This window comes from Halictus rubicundus, chromosome 1, assembly GCF_050948215.1.
Source record: "Halictus rubicundus isolate RS-2024b chromosome 1, iyHalRubi1_principal, whole genome shotgun sequence".
In the NCBI taxonomy this organism is placed as follows: domain Eukaryota; kingdom Metazoa; phylum Arthropoda; class Insecta; order Hymenoptera; family Halictidae; genus Halictus; species Halictus rubicundus.
In genome coordinates this window covers 17437971-17457716 of record NC_135149.1, presented here as the reverse complement: position 1 = coordinate 17457716, position 19746 = coordinate 17437971, and positions in this window count along the sequence as shown.

The following is a 19746-nucleotide window of genomic DNA, read 5'->3' as shown; positions in this document are numbered from 1 at the left end:
CTAAAGTGAACTACCATACACTGAAATTTAAGGTTAGATTCGAAATTCGTTTCGAAAAAACGTCTTCAGTTTCCCAGTCGAAACTTTTTTTCAAAATCGAAATGTTCTCTCTCCTGAAAACAATGAGCACTTATGGAACACCGTGTGTATTTTGTTCGAAACGATTGTCTTTACGTGGAACGTTCCTTGCTGTATCGGTTCGGGTGACAAAATTCGTACTTTCAATTATTCTCGAACAAAGTTGTCTCGGTCGAAGCGCAGCGTATCGAAACAATTTTACGGCGCGCGGAGAATTAAAAAAGCTTGTTCAATTTCTGGCCTCGGTTAATTTGCACCCCCCGAATATCAGCCACGGAAAAGAGCCGCGACAAATGTACCGGTGGCGCAGAAACAGCGGCCACAGCCCGCGAAATTAAAGTCGCCTTTCGCGGGTTTAATTAGAGTGTGTCGAAATATCGGAGAGCGGAACGTGCGGAATGATTGCGATCGATCCGCGAGCCCGGAACAGTGACACGTGCCGCGCATACTCGACAGATTTTCGATGTGGATTCTCCCGGAAAATCTGACCCCGCACGAAAACAATTTATTTTAGAGGATTGATTTGCTTTTTCATTATGAGCCCGCCAATTTTTCATTGCGGATCATGATTTTCGGGGGCTGTTGTTTCACCGCGCTCTACTTGCTGGCGGTTTATCGATTCGCCCTCGATAGCTCGCAGTCAGCTTTGCTGATCACTCTAGACAACAAATGTTTACCTAAATTTAAATATTATTCATTCGGCGAGGCAGCATGCAGCAAATTGATTTTTCTCGTTATTAATTTCGGCGTGACATGAGCGAAATGAAAACTTAATCCAGTTTCATTTGAACTTTTATTTGGCGTTTACGTTTGCTTATATTTTTATTATCATAAGCTCAAAAGACAAAGGTTAAACAAGGGTGTAACTTACTTGTCGACTGACCGTCGCGGAAACCTATTAAAATTACGCCGCGCGATATTTTGCAAGAAATTTGACGCTACGGTTGCGAGATAAAGTGTACGAACCATTCGGGGAGTGGAATAGTGTGTACAAAGCGAGGGTTGATCGACGATGTAACACACGCACACACTCGCTCGCATAGTTCACTGTATGTGCCGGTACAAAGGGACGAGATCAAGGACGAGAACATTTGCACGAAGTACCTACAAGATAGGGTGGAAGGACGAATCGTTTGACGGCGAAACGTTACTGACCCACTTCAGATACCAACTTTCGATCCTCCTCCGATTCGTCCTTTCAGCCCTTTCCATCTCTCCACTCCCATCGATCCCATCGTCTCTTCGCACTATCGCATAGATCATAATCGAATAATGCTGTCCAGTCGACCGCTAAAAGGATCGAGTATCGGAAGACAAGCCGATTATCCAGTTGGTTTCATTAGTAATCGAGCGGTACGTCGAACATTTCTGGGTCCTTCACATTCTAGAGTAACCTAACCCTTCCTCGGTCTATGGTTCCCTTTTTACTTCAAATGCAAGTGGCAAATAACGAAGACTAGGTATTAGATATTATGTTAATATTATGATAATATTAATTATTTGCTACCTCTAGCAAAGGTTTTCTTTGTTGCAAACACGCATGTACAGGGTGTAAAGAAATGTTTGGTCTTGGCTGCCGTAGACGTATTCTACACGGATCGATGAAGATCCGTAAAAAAGGGTTACCGCAGAATTTTGAATTTCAAGGTCATATTTCTTTTTATTCTATCGTATTTTACGCGTCGTGACAATAAAAAGAAATTTGACCTTGAAATTCAAGGTCAAGAACAGTTTTTCGTTAACCTTTCTTTACAGATCATTTAACTATTAACTGATATACGATCTATTCTTACAAGAGAAACTGCCGACTCCGTTATTAATTCGTATTTAACGACGCGTATAATCAAGGTTTGTCGAATCATATTAATGTAATAATAATGATCGAAATAATTAGCTTAGCCGACGCTAATTATTGAACCTGCTGTGTATAACTTCCAGCAAGTTCACTGTTCACTCTCTTGAATGATAATGCATTGAAATTTGAGGCTGGCACGTTTTAACTTCATTATTAATTCGGTTGGGAACGGAGCATGTAGATGATCCCGCAGAGCAGTATAATCACGCTATTTTATACAGTAATTAGGATCGATGCAATTAAGTCCTCGAAATCTGAGTTTTATAATATTTGCAACGATAATTGGCTACTCATTGGTTCTATTGTTGTTTCTAAATCGAAAAATGAAATAGTTCGTTCTAAACAATATGGAAAATCTATATTTTTTATATTACCACTAGACTGTGGATTTTATAAGATATAAGCATTTTGATTAATTTCCTTTTACAGTCATGCACCTGTATCTTGCATCACTGAAATAGCGTTATCGAAAAGATTTAAAATTTTTCCACAATTTTACTATCTGTGGCGACAGCATGATCTGGTAGAATGTGTCTCGTAGAACCAGGAGTGTTTTACACGATGAAAGTGATCACAATGCTTGAAATTCTACACACGACGAACGCTCTTGACAAACTCCATCGTAAACAAAAAGTGTTTATATCTCGACGGGAAGCATTTCTGGATCTACGTTTATACGGTCCTTCCTCATCCTTGAGACGACAGAAATGCGTCCCTGAAGCCTGAGCACCTATTTCGCTTACACCGCATATACACTACTGGAAATGTTTATTGCATCGCTCAAATATTTAGCATGCCAACTCTTATGCTCTCGGATGACGGATGATCTGGGACGAACGCACAGTTATTTTGACTCGTAATATCGACTTGGCCACAGAGTTCCGACGTCTTCTTCTTTGAAAGTGAAAGAGTAGTTGTTTATCATGAAAATGTACAGTGTAGCACTAACACAGTGTGCTCTACTACACTCTATGGATAAGAAAATTGTACACACTTGCATCATAGTAACTAAATATCTTTAGTAATGTGTCTGTAGAAATGGTGTCGTGAATCTTCACGCATCTACATCGAAAAACATCGACAAATTTTTATGATATTTTCATTCTCAAATAGGAAGTGATGTCTTCGCTTAAAAGTTTTAATAACCCACGATACACGGCCACATTCCATATTTTAAGTAATGTTTGCTGTAATTCGACAGTGAAGGTATTAAAAAACATCGAATAATCTCCGGAATAATCCTCACCATCGAGAATCTCGTGAGAGAAAGACGTACCGACGGGATACTGTAAACCCTCCACCTTAACTTCGAGCAAACACTACATGCAAACTTCCCGCAATCCATAGACGGTTTCCTTAACCCGGCATCGGAAGCAGCGAGACTCGCAAGAAACGAAAATAAAAGGGAGCAAAAGAATATCGCGAAACGCGCAGTTTATAAATCTTTCTACACGTTCGGCCGGCTCTCTCGATCCCCGCGTTCCATGCATTCTACGGTCTACCATCCGAAAGTGTATCGGCGCGCGCGCGTTCACGCTCGCACGGCACTTTCGATCCCTCTGAATGGCGAGAATGCGATGTGTGCGAGCGACTCTTTCAGCGTAATTTTCCTCCATCGAAATTTTCCCTGAGCTCCGGCGTCGGCGTCGTCGTCGTCGGCGTCGGCGATCCGATTTTCTTACTTCACCGCGTGCACACAGGCTGACCGCCCGTTCGTGCGAAGATCGAAGATGGAGCGCCTTTGTGCGCGGATCCCCAAAGCCTCCAGCCGTTCCATCTCTTTTGCCTATCTTTCTGTCGCGTTGCTTTTTCCGCCAATCTTTCCGCGGGAGTATCTTATTGCCGCACGCGGCGGCGGCGACGACGACGACGACGACGACGAGGACGACGCCCGGCGCCGCGCCGTTTCCCGTCGGTTTATTTCACCGAATCAATTAAAAGGCCCAACGGGTGCGCCCAGTCGAGCCGAGCCGTGCCCGGCTGGCTGGCTACACGCTGACTCAAACCACTAGCCGGCCGCCTACGGCTGCTGAATATTCAAAGCCGAAGTTCTCGGCCGCGGGTAATTATAACGACATTACCGTTACTTGTCCTCTCCCTTCGCTGGGACGGCGAGCGTAGTTGATATCGGCGAATTACCGCTGTACAGCCCTCTCTCCCACCCCGTAATATCTTTCAAAATGTTAGACCCGCCGCTAAGTTCGGGGACAACTAGCAACGAACCTGGCCCTCGCGAGACCCACTTGTTCTTTGATAGGGGACGACACGCTCCCGTTGCGGATTCGAACGTATCATGGCAATTGACAGTGGAGAGGGGTAGGTAATCCTTGGTTGTCTGTAATCTGTTGTACCGGCCGGTTCGGAAGTCGCTTCACTGTTTCAAAGGTGCACAAAATTATAAGAACATGCGAATTACTGAGCAAAGCAGTTTGTAATACAGTTATGGTAAACAGTTTTCTTTTCACGTACAGTTTTCTTTCGCGACAAGAGAATCTCTAGCCTATCTTCGTCTTTTGAAGTTGTCCGCTCGACACCTGATGATCCGCCGAACCACTTTACGGGATCCATAAACTCTCAGCCCGCTCACAACATATTCATAAACGCCGAGCAATTGATGGAAACACTATGGTGGCACTGAAAATGTTAATTGAACGCATCTCATCAGAGGCGCAGCATCGTAAGGTAAAATCATCGCAAAGTCGTCGAACAAAACCCAGTGAAGCTTCGCGAAAACTGTGAGGCGAATAAAAAGGGCGCACGTTGACCCAGAGAATCCTCCTTCGCGATCACGGTCACGTACGAACCGGTAAGTCGTTCGAACAAACAAGACCCCGGCGTTCCCGTTTCTGTATGCACGGTAAAAAATAATCGAATTAGAACCCGCGATGGCGGGGCAGAGAGGGTACCTCGTCAGCGACCCGAAAACCCGGTGTCATCTGTTGCTCGTGTGCGCGCCGCCAACAAGTGGTATAAGCCGAAATTTAAGGGGTCGAGAAAACTCGGCTTTCCCCAACCCTTCGGCGTTCCACCATTTCCAACCCCCCGGTTTCCATCCCCCCGAACCTCTCCTCTCCTTTCCACTCCTCTCCACGACCCAAGCCGACGACCTCCTTTCGAGCGGCACACACCGATTCCACAGGAATGGGTCTCACGCTTCCGGTCTTTAATTGTGTTCCGGAAAGAGAGCCGGCGAGATCCTCTCGGACTGGATATCCGGTCCGGTGTAATGACCTGCAAGGAGGAACAGCCGAGAAAAAAGAGAATTCCAGGGACGTCGATATCCTCCGTCCTCCAACCTCCGCCCTCTAACCTCCGCGTGCTATCGTGTACCGGGCTTCATGGACGCGACGTGGCGCCTTCTTGGAATCCTGATCAGCCGACACGGTTCACGGAGTACTCTTCCGCATAATGCGTCCACTGCTAGAGGGTTAACAAGGTATTTCCATTCTAAACGTCGTCATTTCTTCGCGATTTGAGGAACTTAAGGGGGCGGTCTCATGTAAACCCCCGGAAAATTGATCAATTTTCAGGAATTTCTTTCGAACTGACGACTTTTTTCATCTTACGTTTTATTTCTTTTTTTTTCATAATTGATTTAGCTCCTCTCTTTTGTAACAGGGAATAGTTTTTTAGATAGTTTCAATGATCATTCAAGTAAAGACGTTTAGGTTTGCAAAATTTTCGATGGGAGAAACCAGTGCTGGAGAAAATGGTATTTGAAATAGAAAATAGTAAATAGATGATTTTATTTTTAAAACATACCTATAATCATGCATATAAATTATTTTATTTATAAGAAAAAGTTTTTGAAATACTATTTAAAAATATCATTTTATTTGGAAAATATTGAAAATAGTGAGACTTATTTTGTATAATTGTGTAAAATAGTATTTTAAATAGTTGATATAGTAACTTATACTTATACTTTTCTGATATCTTGTTGCGTGTAATGTTATTACGACATTGTCGTCTGTTTATCAACATGTAGGGAGAGCCAAACCGTATTGGGATAGCAAACGCTTTTCTGGAATGATTCTGTGTCCTCGAAGAAGTAGTCCAAGCGACGACATTTTTGAACGATGTACTTTGTTACATGCAAATACTCCTAATTAAGCTATAAATAATATATAGTTTCTATTATAGTTTCTTATGTTAAAAATTATAATTTATAATATTAACTATTTGCTCAACTTATTTTCATTGTGAGGAAATATTTGAAATACATGTTTGAAATACATTAAAATATTTTGTTATGTATTTGGTTATCAAAATAAAAATACGTTATTTGCCGAAATTTTTCGTTCTGTTTAAAGTAGTGTTTTATTTGAACCTCATTAAATTATACTATTTTAATAGTATTTTTGCCCAGGTCTAGAAAAACCTTATACTATGCTCCTTCTCTCTCCTACCATATGGTGCACAAAAATCATAGGAAGAGACTACTACAATTTTTAACAAAGATTCAAATGTCCGACGAATAGACTGCAGATCTTTATGCAAAGTAAAAATTATAAGTAGTTTTATGAAGTCGTCAGAAACGTATTGATACGCTTAAATTCCTCGAATCTATCCACTATTTGAAATTGCACTCACTTAATTTTGCGGTCAATGCATAAAATCTGTCTAGTAAATGTATAAGATCTGTCACATTAAATAATGAAAATTAGGCGTAGAAATTCGCAGACATTGATATTTGCGAAACAAGAGGGGAAAAAGGATCGAAATTGGCGGGTTCGGAGAGTTTATTGTTAATTGCATCTAACAATCTGAATAATGCGGCGTCACGTTAATGCCGGTCAGACAGAAATGATGGCCGCCTCTATCAATTTGCAACGGGACGCAAAATTGTGCGGGCTCGAGTTCGAAAAAAATGGCGTCGTGTAATGCGATGAACGTCGGTAATCGAGTCCGGTGATCAGGCACGAATCATCCGCGAAAAGGCTCGATCGATTCGGTGTCCGCGATCGCTTGGCGTCTCGCGCGCAACATTCAACCGCGTTAATCATAACGTCACAAGCATCCATCCCGACAGACTGACAAAGCACGTACAGGCGCGTCCACGCGTGCTTAATGAATCCCCTTGTGCTCGATGTGTCCGGGCGAAACGCGCGGAAAACATACGGCAACGCGGCCGTACACGCGGAAAGAGACGCGGCTGCTGCTGGCATCTACTCGTCGGCTGTGCGTAGGACACTTTATGGTGTCGTGAAATAGTTATTAGGCAAATTGTTTCTGCGAGCCGAAAAATTTCATCTCTCCGTCCGATGCTGCGATTTATTTTACGGTTATCAGTGATTAGAGTTTCTTTGCATTAGCTACCGAAAAAAAGTTCGTACGGTTATTGGTAACGCACAAAGTTACTAGTAACGGAAAGTTACATTTACGTCAGTGATACGCAGTCGAGAACAATATTAAGTGGACACCCTTTAAGAACTAATAACTTTTTTAAAGAAATTCATACTCCATTGTCAATGTTATTTGAATAATTATAACCTATAGCTAACGTATCGGTGCATGCATTTTTACCTTATATGGTTCATTCCAGAAATCTTACTCCTAACGATTTCGGGCGAAAATTAATTCTCCACTGTCAAAGTTGTTTTAATAGTTACGACCTATAGCTGATATGTCAGTATAAAAATGTTTACTTTATACGGATTATTCCAAGAAATCATGTTCATAACGATTTATTGCTAAAGTTAAAATTTCTACATGATTTTCGTTTGCAATTTTAATTACAATATTTCCGACGTGAACGTCAATATGGGGGCATGCGAATGTGTCGTAAATGTCTGAATTCGTACAATAGATAGAATTTATCGCGCCGAAAAATGATAAAAATGCGCACTGCTACGGATTTGTGTAGCAATACGCTTATTGATCGAGCTAGAATGCTCCATAATAGTGACAAATATTCGCAGGGACTGTTCCAAGAATCGGCCTCGTGTCCCGTTTAAATTTGGACGAACCGTATTAACAACGAGTTGCGAAGTCAGTTCGAGTGCTCAGCAAGTGGAACACGTCCGGTCGAATAACTCAATTTTCTGCAATGTTCGTACGTTTAATTAGTCGAAAGTTGAAATATTGGATTGTTGAATGAGTTTCCTGCAATTTTGAGGTTGAACTTCTCTCTCGGCAACAATAATCGTAAATTCTATAATGAATTTCATATGTTGAAATTGCTTTTCTTATTTTTCAAATTGCTGTCGGATAGCGCATTCGTATAAAACTGAAATTGGTAGATTCAGGAAATAATATTGGTGCGGCCGAGCGCCATTTTAGACACTCGGAAATGATGGACAATAATTATAAATGTGTAAAAGGTGCCTGGGACATTTACTTTAATTACTATCTCTATATGAATTTACATTACTGCAATCACGAATCCTAAAACTAAAGTGAAATTTCAGTTTACTTCATTAATTTAATAAGATTTTATATAATTAACACAAAAACAATTCTGTATATTACAAGAATTATATTAGGCTGTCTGACCATTCGCTGACTCATTCCACTTAACACTGGTAAACACTATTCCCCGCTTTTCAAGTATTGAAATAGTTTCTGTAGAATCGTTTCTCGTCGAAAAAACAATAAAATGAAATCAGACTTAATGCTCTATATTGTATCATGTGACGACACATTGCTCGAAAATTGCTATCGCGGACTATTGCGTCAGCTCGGATAAATTTGAGAGTGTTACATCATTGCCTTTCGCAGATATTGATTCTTTCGTACAGTATGACTCTTTATTGAAGTTATTCCAAGTGTTGAAAAACTGAAAGTCACTTTTGGTTCTCGAAAACACTGTAAATACAAAAAACTGACATAGGTTATCGTGTTGATAGTGAAATATACTGTACGTCCTTCCTCTTCCATTTTTTTTCGGAAATACTTACTGTTTACGAGAAAAACGCTGGTCTAATTTACCGCGTACACCCTGTACATTATATTGTGACGAAGTCATTCTCTTGTTCGTAATTTATTTTTCGATTGGCAATGCGATAAGGTGCCGAAACCTCAATTAAAACTCGTACAAAAAATGGAGGACTATTCGGATGGTGTTCGGTGGTCAGTTGAACGAAGACAGCCCATAACAGTACGAAATAATCATAGACGAAGTGCTTCAGGAGATATCGGTGAGGGGGTTGTTGGAGATCAGTCGTTCGAAGAATTGGAAGAAGAGGCGCGAATGGCGCAGGGAGGAGCAAGGGGTTCAGGATGATCGAATGAAAGGGACGAGGGATGAAGATGGTCGCGTGAACAGCAGCGGAGGGTAAGGGATGTTTCTGTTAGCGATGGGATCAAACCTGTTCCAAATGGTATCGATGCATTCCTGATAATGCACCACTCAAGTTAAGCGACTAATTTTCTGAAGTACAACACACATTTTCGAATTAATATGTAACTTGCAAACTGTGGATCTTTGTGTAAATTATAAAAAAGAAGAAACACAGTTTCGTGTACATTCTATTTCTAGCAATCAACATGACAAAATCTTTATTTTGCATAAAGACGCACAGTCCAGTCGCAATGCACATCGTAATATTCAGCGATTCCATAATTCTCCCCATTCCAATATTCGATAAAAGAAGGTACGCTGCATCCAATAAACCAAATATTCAGCATCGGACGATGAGAAACGAAACAAATGCTTGCAGCGAACAAAAATGTTAACAGATCCCGAACAAAAAAAGAAAAATTCGCAAACCGGCTGACGCCAGATCGATAGAAAATAGTGACCAGGAATCCGGATCGGGCCCATCGCTATCCATGTTGGACGAAAGGGCAAGAAGGAAGGAAGGGAAATGGGAACGTGGCGGCAGGTGGGGTGTAGAGGGGGTTGGCGGCGGGAAGAGTAGGGGGGGCAGGGGAACGGAGAGTTAAGGCAGGAATTGCACGCGCAAGCGCCATTTTGCAAACATGACCAGCCATCTTGCGATGCGTACTGTTCCCGTGGCAGGGTAGGGGTACGAATATAACCGTTCTTGGTATCGAACAGCGCTTCAGTATCTACGGAGATAGAGACAGGCATAGAACGTCCTCCGACACCTCTACGATCGCTTTACAGTTCGCAATTTTTTTTTCTTTGTTTCTCTTTGTTTTGCTGTCTTTTTTGGTCCTTCGTTCAATTGGCGATTTCATTCACTGGCACCTTTTGCGTTTCATCCAAGTATATGCGACCTCGCGAACAGTTCGGTGTGAAACACGTCGCTTCAGCGTCTCTGAGCACGGAGATCGAAGAAGACGAGAACGTAATGTCTTCAAAAACTTTTTAAATTGGCGCCGTGGCTTTGCTGATTCTCTCTCTCTCTCTCTCTGTCTGTCTCTCTCTCTCTCTCTCTCTCTCTCTCTCTCTCTCTCTCTCTCTCTCTCTCTCTCTTCTCGTGACGCTCGTAGAATGTAGTCACAGACATCGACTAATTGAGAGCATTCGATTTCCTGCGAAGTCGGGACGCGGTCCCTGAAGGAGGTCTCTAGATCTAGATCTGCTGTTTCGATCGTTGATTCATCTTCGATAATAATTCTGTCGGAAGCTGTGTTGCCATTCAAAAAATCGATGATCTGCTAGAGGCATGCCGCTAGTACCGTATATCACACGTGGAGTAGACTGCTTGCTTCATCCTCGTCTCCTAACTGCGACTGCTTGTTTATTCGTCATAGTGTTGTCTCGACACTTGATCGAGAGCAATTTCAATTGTTTGCTCTTTCGAAGGATAAGTGTACGAAAACCATTTTTGTCGGTGTTACCCTAATTGCTGACAATGTTTTTGGAAAGGAGAGACACGCATACAGTATTCATGCTAAATTTGGCGGTACAAGAATGCATTGTTGAACTTTAAGTGAACAATGTAATTTGTTTGTTATAAAGATTGCTTGCTAATAAAGGCTATCGATTCTTCAATTATAAAATAACATTTTAATACCATTTTAAAATATTTGTAGTGATTTACCAGAGGATGCTAAGAATAACTTCATTATTTACTCGATACTCGCTGCACCATTTTCATATGTATGATTCGATTTTGACTGTTCATACAAACATTGATTTTCAAGTTGCTTCTGTTAACGGTTGTAATATAACAATATAGATGAGGAAATTTAATACTCGTTGCATCATTCCCACATGATTGATTCAATTTTTTTCTATTCGTATAACAGTTGCTTCTCTTAATTGTCCCAGAATACCACAGGAAAGTACATCAAGTGATTTTCCGGGTATCGTTACATCATTCTCATACGAGTAATTCAATTTCTCCTATTGGTACGAAATTTAATTTTCAATTTAACATACTTAACACTGAAAACGCATTTGCAACACGTATTTTCACACTGCTAATGTTTTAAAAGTAATCGTTATGGTGAGGAAACGCGGCTCCCACGCAGTTCGCCTCGGGAAATAGGTCATCCGTTCAAGGATCTTCGTGCGAACACGATAATGTTCGTGAAGGGTTCAATTTTCACGGGAGATTGATCAGGAGCCTCGTTCCCAGTGTTCATGGATTCGATAGGATTTTGAAAATCACACAGACATTTGCCAAGTGATGGTTGGTTGGTCGTTAAAAGCGTTACGAAGCGTGCGCTAAAAACGAGGTCGTGCACTTCGCGAAAAATCGATACGAAATAGTGGACCGGGATTCTCAGTCTGACCACTGGTTGACGCATTTCACTTAATATGTTGACGGCTACACTTTTCAGTGGTTTACGCTGCTTTGCATGGACAAGTGACACTGCAGCTTATTTTTCTATTGCGTCAGGAGGGGACGTCCGAGTAATTTTGCAACAATTTCCACGAGGATCTTCTCCAGATCCCTATAAATTAGAACCACTTAATCCGCTTGTCGGAAACAGAACGGTGACAGACGTAATTACGTGAGTACTCTACGGTGTTTCATCATTGTCTTCGCCAAGGATATTCATCTTTCTGTGCAAATTATCGAAAATATTTCGTGTGATACCACTAATCATGTATATAATTTTACACGTTAAATCATGCCATTGATCATCTTTGAGATACCTTATTCCGTTGTTTAATTTATTTTAATATCAGAACACGAATCTTACAGGTTTGTGATAGTATAATTATGTCTCTGAAAAGTGACACTATTGACGGGTGACTTTTTATGTGGAATTGTTTAGTCGACAGAGAATTCTTGAGACATTGTTTAAATATTCCGGCCGGCTAGGTGTGATGCGAATCGAGTTCTTCGACCTCGATTCGAGTTCTCTACCTGTTGCACCTTGCTTTCATAGGAAATTACCTTACCGACATATTGAACATTGTCATTTCTGTCCATAGACGGTAATCCCGTTCAGAGAGGCGTCGTCCTGGATTACAACGGTTATCGGACTTTTTGCCGTGCGTTTGATCATCGTCGCCGTCATATTTACGCGTCGACGATATTAGCGGAACGCTTCTTCTATGATTTCGAACCTACGCATTGTGTCTGACAGAAATCGATTGAATCGAGAAACACGAGAACCAGATGAATTACGTTTAATCCGATTCGAGTGTTGCGAATTTTTCTCACGATGTGTCAGAAATGTGTTTCAAATTATGGACAATGTGTTACAGGAAATAGAAAATTGAGAATCACAAATTTGATTGGAGACATAATATCTTCTGTAGAAATATCTTTTATTTCACAAATTTGAATATCGAAGTTCAGTTAGTTCAGACGATGTTTGTAACTCATTGAAATTGGGTGCTTTTTCGAAAAGTGTATTGTTAATTTACTTTAAAGTAAATTAAATATTAAGTACTATCGTTTAAATTGGAGAGAACTCGTGCTAGTATCTTGAAAATTATATTTCAATGCAAAAACTGCCAATAGATTCGAAATGGCGCTTTTCACGTCACATTTTTATTTTATCATTGATGAAATTGCGAGGGTGGTTTTATAGAAAATTATTAAACACGCCAAACGTCGGCAACTGTACACTTGCGGTTTTTATAAGAAATGAAAAACAAGTTGCATTCAATGTTTAGCACTTAATTCATATTTTGTGTATGTTTAATTGGTATGAGTAGTGGTATATGATTCTGGTAGACATTATTTTAGGTTCCGTTAGGTGATCAAATTCGTGCATTCACTGCAGTCACAGATAGTACCTACTAGTGAAGAACCATGGAGAATCAGAGTCGGTTCGTACTACCGTTTCTTTAATCAATGTCGTCGGATCAGTGGAAGGGATCGCGCCATTTTGTTTCACTCGCTTCGACCTGATAAACGTGCATCGCGTCAAGAAAATTAATTCTGCCTCCTAGAAGGATACTAAGTGTCTACCTGTTGCACCATACTAAGAGACGAGACGAAGAGTTCTCGATCGTTTTTGGAGAATCGCGGGGAAGTAAGTGGACAAGGTGAGCAGACAGACAGAGAGACAGAGAGATAGAGAGAGAGAGAGAGAGAGGGGGGGGGGGAAGATGGAGAGAAACAAACGGAAAAAGAAAGAGAGAGGGAGATGGAGAAATAGTGGAAGGAAGAGCGCGACAGCACTTGGCGAATGAAAAATTTTACGCGTCTACGCGTAGGAAGAAACCTTCTTATACGTCGGTGGATTCGCGACTTGTTGCTGGTCACACCGAGATCTTTCGACTTCTCGATTTCCGGTGCTGCCACTTGCCCAGGTAAGCAATCAATCTCCAAATGAAAAAATTCTTACACAGTTTCACCCAGAAACAGCCACTTTTACTGGAACACCCTGTATCCAGTTCATTACTTTGCCAAAAAGATGAGAAGTACTGACGGCGACAACGAAAGTGGTCCAAGTAAAGATTCCAAGCAAATTGATCTCTCTGCTTATTATCTATGGATTGATTTCACTACAATTATGAAGGGTGATGGGTGACTGACGTTGAAACAGAGGTGATTCCACATAAGATAATAAGTGAAAAATGTAGACTAAAATTTGTCCACATAAGACTTCGTTTTCGAGAAAATTCATTGAACAGAAATTGTCTGACGCGTCTGTTCACGACCCATCGATTCTAATCGTTACAAAAACTAAGCGCGCGAACTTAACGAATTTTCATAGTCGATTTTCTCGGAAACAAAGGCTCGTATAAAAAAATTTTATTCGTCATTTTCGACTTATTTTTTCCTATAGAATTTTGCTACTCTGTTTCCGGTTCTACCATCAGCTACCGACCACGCTATAGAACGTCACGTTGAAAACTCGTTGTTCCACCGTTTGCAGCCTGTATGGGCTAGACGAAGGGCTGCTTGTTCGTACATTTTATAAAAGGCTAGGGTGACGGAATGACGGTGGAAAAATTTGAAATATCCGTTCGCCTGAGTTATGCGCGGCGAGCGGACTCACCTGTTGCGCGTTAATTCGACGCCAGGGAAAGTAGACGTGCTGCAAAGAGGGACAGAGACGGGAAGAGAGAGGAAAGAGGGTGGGTGGGGAGGGGGTGGAGAAAAAGAAGAAGATCGCCTCGCTTCTTTCCTGCAACATTTAAACAATTCTTTTCGACGCGACCATACACGACCTGTTGCGCCGTTAATTTAATGAAAAATTCAGCCAGCCACGGTGTCGCGCCACGGAATTTCATGGCGGACGTGCAAAGGACATCTTCAGGAATGCCTTTCAGACAGACCTCGCTCTCTCATCGACTCGAGACCCCGAGGCGCGCTGAAAGATAGACGACTTCGTGAAATGAAGTTCGGAGTTGGGAGATGCTCCGCTGCCAACCCCTTACGACGACGCGCTGCCTTGCCTCATAATTTGATTTCAAGTTCCCGTCTAATTAACGCGAGACCCGTTGAAAATTTCATCTTTTTTCATCGCTTCTGTTTCGTCACTTGGTTCGAACGTTATTTATTGTAAACCCGATCGATGATGTCTGGCTCTTTCTTGTCGCGGTGTGATACCTTGTTTGGGAACCGTTAGACGTGCAAATCGAAGATTATAATAAACAGTTGCTGTTCGTTCTTGAAAAATTTTTTTAAATATTTTTAAACATTTAAAAAATCTTTAAAATACGTTCCTGAACGGAGAAATTTACTTATTTTACGTTTCATTTTATAATTATTGAAATAATCGTGAAATTTTTACAGTAAGAAATGTTATCCTTAGGAACTTCTCTTACACAATACAATTCAAATCGTATTAACGTAATGAATCATTTTTAATCGTAGACGCTGAAATGAGTCGAATCATTTCCATGACGGTGATTCCGCAATTGTTGCCGATCGATCAACACCTCTCCACGGTATTCCTGAGCCTGGCAATTGTCAAACAACAGAAGCTCTCCGCGGGCTTACAATACCAGGACGTTTGTGTGACAGCGGTTGTCTCGGTGAGTCAGAATTAATTTTCAGTCCCTAATTATTGCAGCACGATGCATGCCTAATATCAAATTCGGATATATATTATTACTGTTCATCTAAAGAAAATTAAAAGGAGAAAAGGACATAACTATACGGCAATTATTTAATACTTTTCTCTGCGGTCTATACTGAAGGAGTTATTATGGTCCGCAGACTAATATACTATTACTAAATATTTAATTATATATATATAATATTGAATTATATATATATATATCGTTACTTATTTTACTGATGAATAAAATCGATATGGTTAAGTGATAAATATTGATGATTCGATCTAATATAAATTAAATGGTAATAGTAGTGCTCAATATGTGTTACTGGATAATAGGATGTTAAGTAGCAGTGTAAGTATTGGAAGCAATAATTCAGATGTGACCTATACCAACTCGAATAGTAAAAGGGGTTTAAGAAATTAAAAAAAAAACCTGAAGCAGAACTTTGTTTCTTGGCAAATGCTTGAACGACTGTCAAATACAGCGTAAAGTCTCTTGACAAATGTTAAAATGGCTACCGATATTTGCTACTTTAGCGTATCTTGGTAGCGTGTTCAGCGATGCGCTGCCAAGCAGGATGCTTCTGTTCGCCTTCGTTTCGAATAGGTAAATTAACCGACAACCGAATTCTGCCAGACTACTCGAGCAACACAGCAAAACAACATAACTCTGGTTTGATGCTTGGGCTGGGAAACAAAACTCTATCGACCCCGTTCAAAAGAGGCTGAAACCAATTTGAAGCCGGCTCGGTTTTATCTGAGGCCAGGTCTGTAGGCATCGCGGTGGAGTTACCGCAGGAATTTAATTTAACGAGCAATTTTTCCATCGACCTCAGCAACGAGGAGAATAAAGTTTCAGGAAGAAAAAGCTTGCCAGAGGCATCCGTGTTGCTATCGACCCGCGGCACGCCGTTTTCGGTTCCGTGATTCATTACTTGCCGAACTTCAGACTGTTGCTCAGCTGCAATTTGATTGCATGTTTCATTTCCTAATTTATGAATTAATTTCATTATATTGCACTTGAATTTCTCTGAACGTATCTAGTGATTTCTAATGAGTATAAATTTAGTCTGTTGATCAATAACGAAACTGTTACATATTATATTATAATTACCGTAGAATTACAAGATTGCGCACCGAAAAATAAATTAATTTCCTCCATTATGAATTCGTTAAACCTGTTTGACCAGCGTTCTCCATTAAACATAATCCTACGTGATTGAGAAACTAATATGGAACAATATTGGATTTTCAATACCTTTATTAACGAAATTTCAAGAGGAACAGTGGCCTCAGAGGTTTACATATTATCCCAAACTTAAAACACACTTCAAAGCCGCGAATATATTGAAAGTTCCGAGTATTCCGGAAGTTCTGAAAGTTTTGAAAACTCTAAATACTTCGTAAATATTATAAACTTTATAGATATTTAACGTTTAATCGTTTCAACGCTACTTAATCTCATTCTGATAATATTAAACAATTTACAACCGCGAAGTTAACCACTTATTATTCTGAATGAACGGAAAATGTAAGGGGAGTCTGTAATCAAATGAAAAATGAACAGGATATCTTCTGGTGCAGGTAGCAAAGTAGAATTGAGACAAATGATCGTGCATTACCGTAGTTTCAAGAAATCCTAGACGCTGGAAACGTCTCTCGCCTGTCAACACCTCCAGAGATTCCGAATTTCGTGACCAATAGAATAGAAAATCTTTTAAAAGAGTGATTAATGCATTGTATTTGTAAATTTTGTAACGTTTGATCCTTTTAAAATTAATCTACCTTAAACCTGGAAATATCAAAAGTCGATAACCAAAGTAGTTACCGAGACTATACTAAATAATAATTAGTAGACTGCGGATATTTATGCAAAATAAAAATATTCTATTTCAATCGCAACAAACTAGAGTGAAATAGAAATTGATTTTCTTTCTTAATATATTTAATAGGTCGAAAATAATCTAATATTATTTTTAAAGTCTTCGAATATTGTCACTGTTTTAAATTACACCTGTCCGTCTGTGTCGTAAATGCATAAAATCAAGTCTGCTAATGTAGTAACAAAATTAATAGTACACACTAAATTGAATACAGTGTCAAAGATAATTTATAAAATATTTCATACAAACGATTCATAAGATACTTTACACTGATACATTAAAAATGTTAAATATTAATATTACTGATGATTTACTAGTACCGTCAGTATTGAAGTAAAAAATGAATAAATACTTTGGGAGAACGAGGATTAATATCGAAAATTGTCCTTAATCATGACAACTATAAAAACAAGGGAAATAGCTTAGGGTGTCTTAAACGAATCGGATCGGAAAGGAATAAAGTTTTACTTACAACCATTGCGGCACCATTTCGAGTACATCCTATACGAGGGTACGATTAAGGATGCGCGTTAGTCGGTCGTCGCTCGGCCGCCTAATGGCGGCCATCCTGGAATTCATTAGCCGATTGTCTAATTAAGTTAATCGACTCGGGGTCGTCTTGCCGTCATAAAAGTCGCGTTGCTCGCCTCGACGCCGCCACCCGGCGCGTTTCCGCTGCCGAAATTGTTACTTTACTTGCACGGAACGGGTGATAGAAGTCACGACTCGGATTATTTGATAGGGGATAAGGAGAGATTAGGGGGTTGCTCGAATTGGTTGCGTACTTTATTTCTTCTTTCTCCCGTGCTGCAAATGCTCGTGATTGCTCCAGGATTTCAAGGAATGACGAACAGAAACTGGTAGGAAAGAAAGCGATTATTATCGAGTGATCTGTATCGATCTGATAATACATTTTTACCAATATACTACGTTCCAGGATTCTTTAATAAGAATGAACAAATCACTCTGTAAATTGTAATGTGATAGAATCGTGTAAAATTATAATCGTTTATGGCTATTACAATTGTAGTAAATGATAGAGACAATGAATTAGCAGCTAGTAATATAACTCGAGTATGTGAATTGTAAAATGAATTTTTATATTTTGATCTACAGTTTGTATTTAAATTTCAGTTTTTTTCAGTTAAGTAAACCTTTATTAATCGTAACTTTCTAGTAAAATTTTCTAATTCAATATCTCAGCCTTTATATTCTTCAAATACTTTAATTGTGCAGACTTGTATAAAATTTAGTAGACTGGTATTTGATGTGTCACAAACAGCGGGCTCGACAAACCTCCATTGTCTTTTCGAACATTTGTACTCTCAACAAATACCAGCGCTTTATTCGAATATTTAATTAAAGCACAAAATTTTAGCAAATCGAGCAGGAAACGCTCGGCGTCGATCGGAATACAGCATCGATATACACGAAGTATAAATAGCAAACGGCCGACACACAAGCGTCCCGACGATCATTTCCATCGTGATCGCAAATGATCCGCTCTAAAACGAGCCATAAATCCGCGGGCTATTAAAACCCGGCGGGTGTGATTCGAATTTAAGCGATTGTCCCTAATTATATGTCGCGTTTAATTGGAAACTTTTAATTAAATTTCCCTCGGAATCGAAAATCAGGCGGTGGAGAGCTGCGGGCACGTAACGGAACACGGGCCATTAGGGAAAACACTGCTGGATAATAAGGGCACGCAGGAAGCGCGAAACGTGGTCAGATCAGCGGCTAACAACAATAGCGCTGGGTTAATTCCGCCAGCGTCGCCCGCGATACCTTTTCCTTCCCTTTTATCTTTGTTTTTTTTTTTCGGGCGCGATTGTTTCGGCCCGCTATTGTATTCGAACTGGGCAATCGGCTCGATTACGCCGACCGTAAAAATGCGGGCGTGCGCGCGATTTCTCGTCGCGACTACAGTGAATTCTCGATATATGTCAACACGGGTCTAGCCAGCGTCGTGTATCGCACAGGAGACATACCCGAGCCGTGTTATGTTTGCACTCCTTGTTGTCCGAGGCCTCTCGACCTTCTTGGCGCCTCACGGGGTATACCCTGCGGTAGTAGGGATAATTCCGCGACATTTATCATCCAGGCCTCGACGACATATGTCGCGAATAAGCTGTATAGAGTTTAGTTCCGATATCGGGCGACGATGTTCGTTCCGAAACAAGGAAATCGCTATCCCCCTTCTTCTTTTGAAGTTGTTCGCTCGACACCGCTTAGTGTCAGAACGAGAAGAAATGCTACATTCTATCCTTTTCCATTGAAGATATACAGGGTGTTTCCCCTAACTCGAGCATCTAAAATATCTCGCTTGTTTTTTATGATAGAAAAAAATTGCAGAGGAAAACAGAGGTTGTAGAAGTTGATTCAGAGGGGCAAATATTCAAGGTTATATTTTTTGAGATTTCAAGGTCATCGAAGTTTTTTTTAAATGGAATGATATATTTTTATTATCGCTATATGATAACCGAGGTGGAGACGAATCCAACAACCTGTAATATTATGACCTTCACGTGACCTAGAGTTTGTTATCACCAACGATTCCACACCATACATTTACACTCCATGGACGCTGGTGTT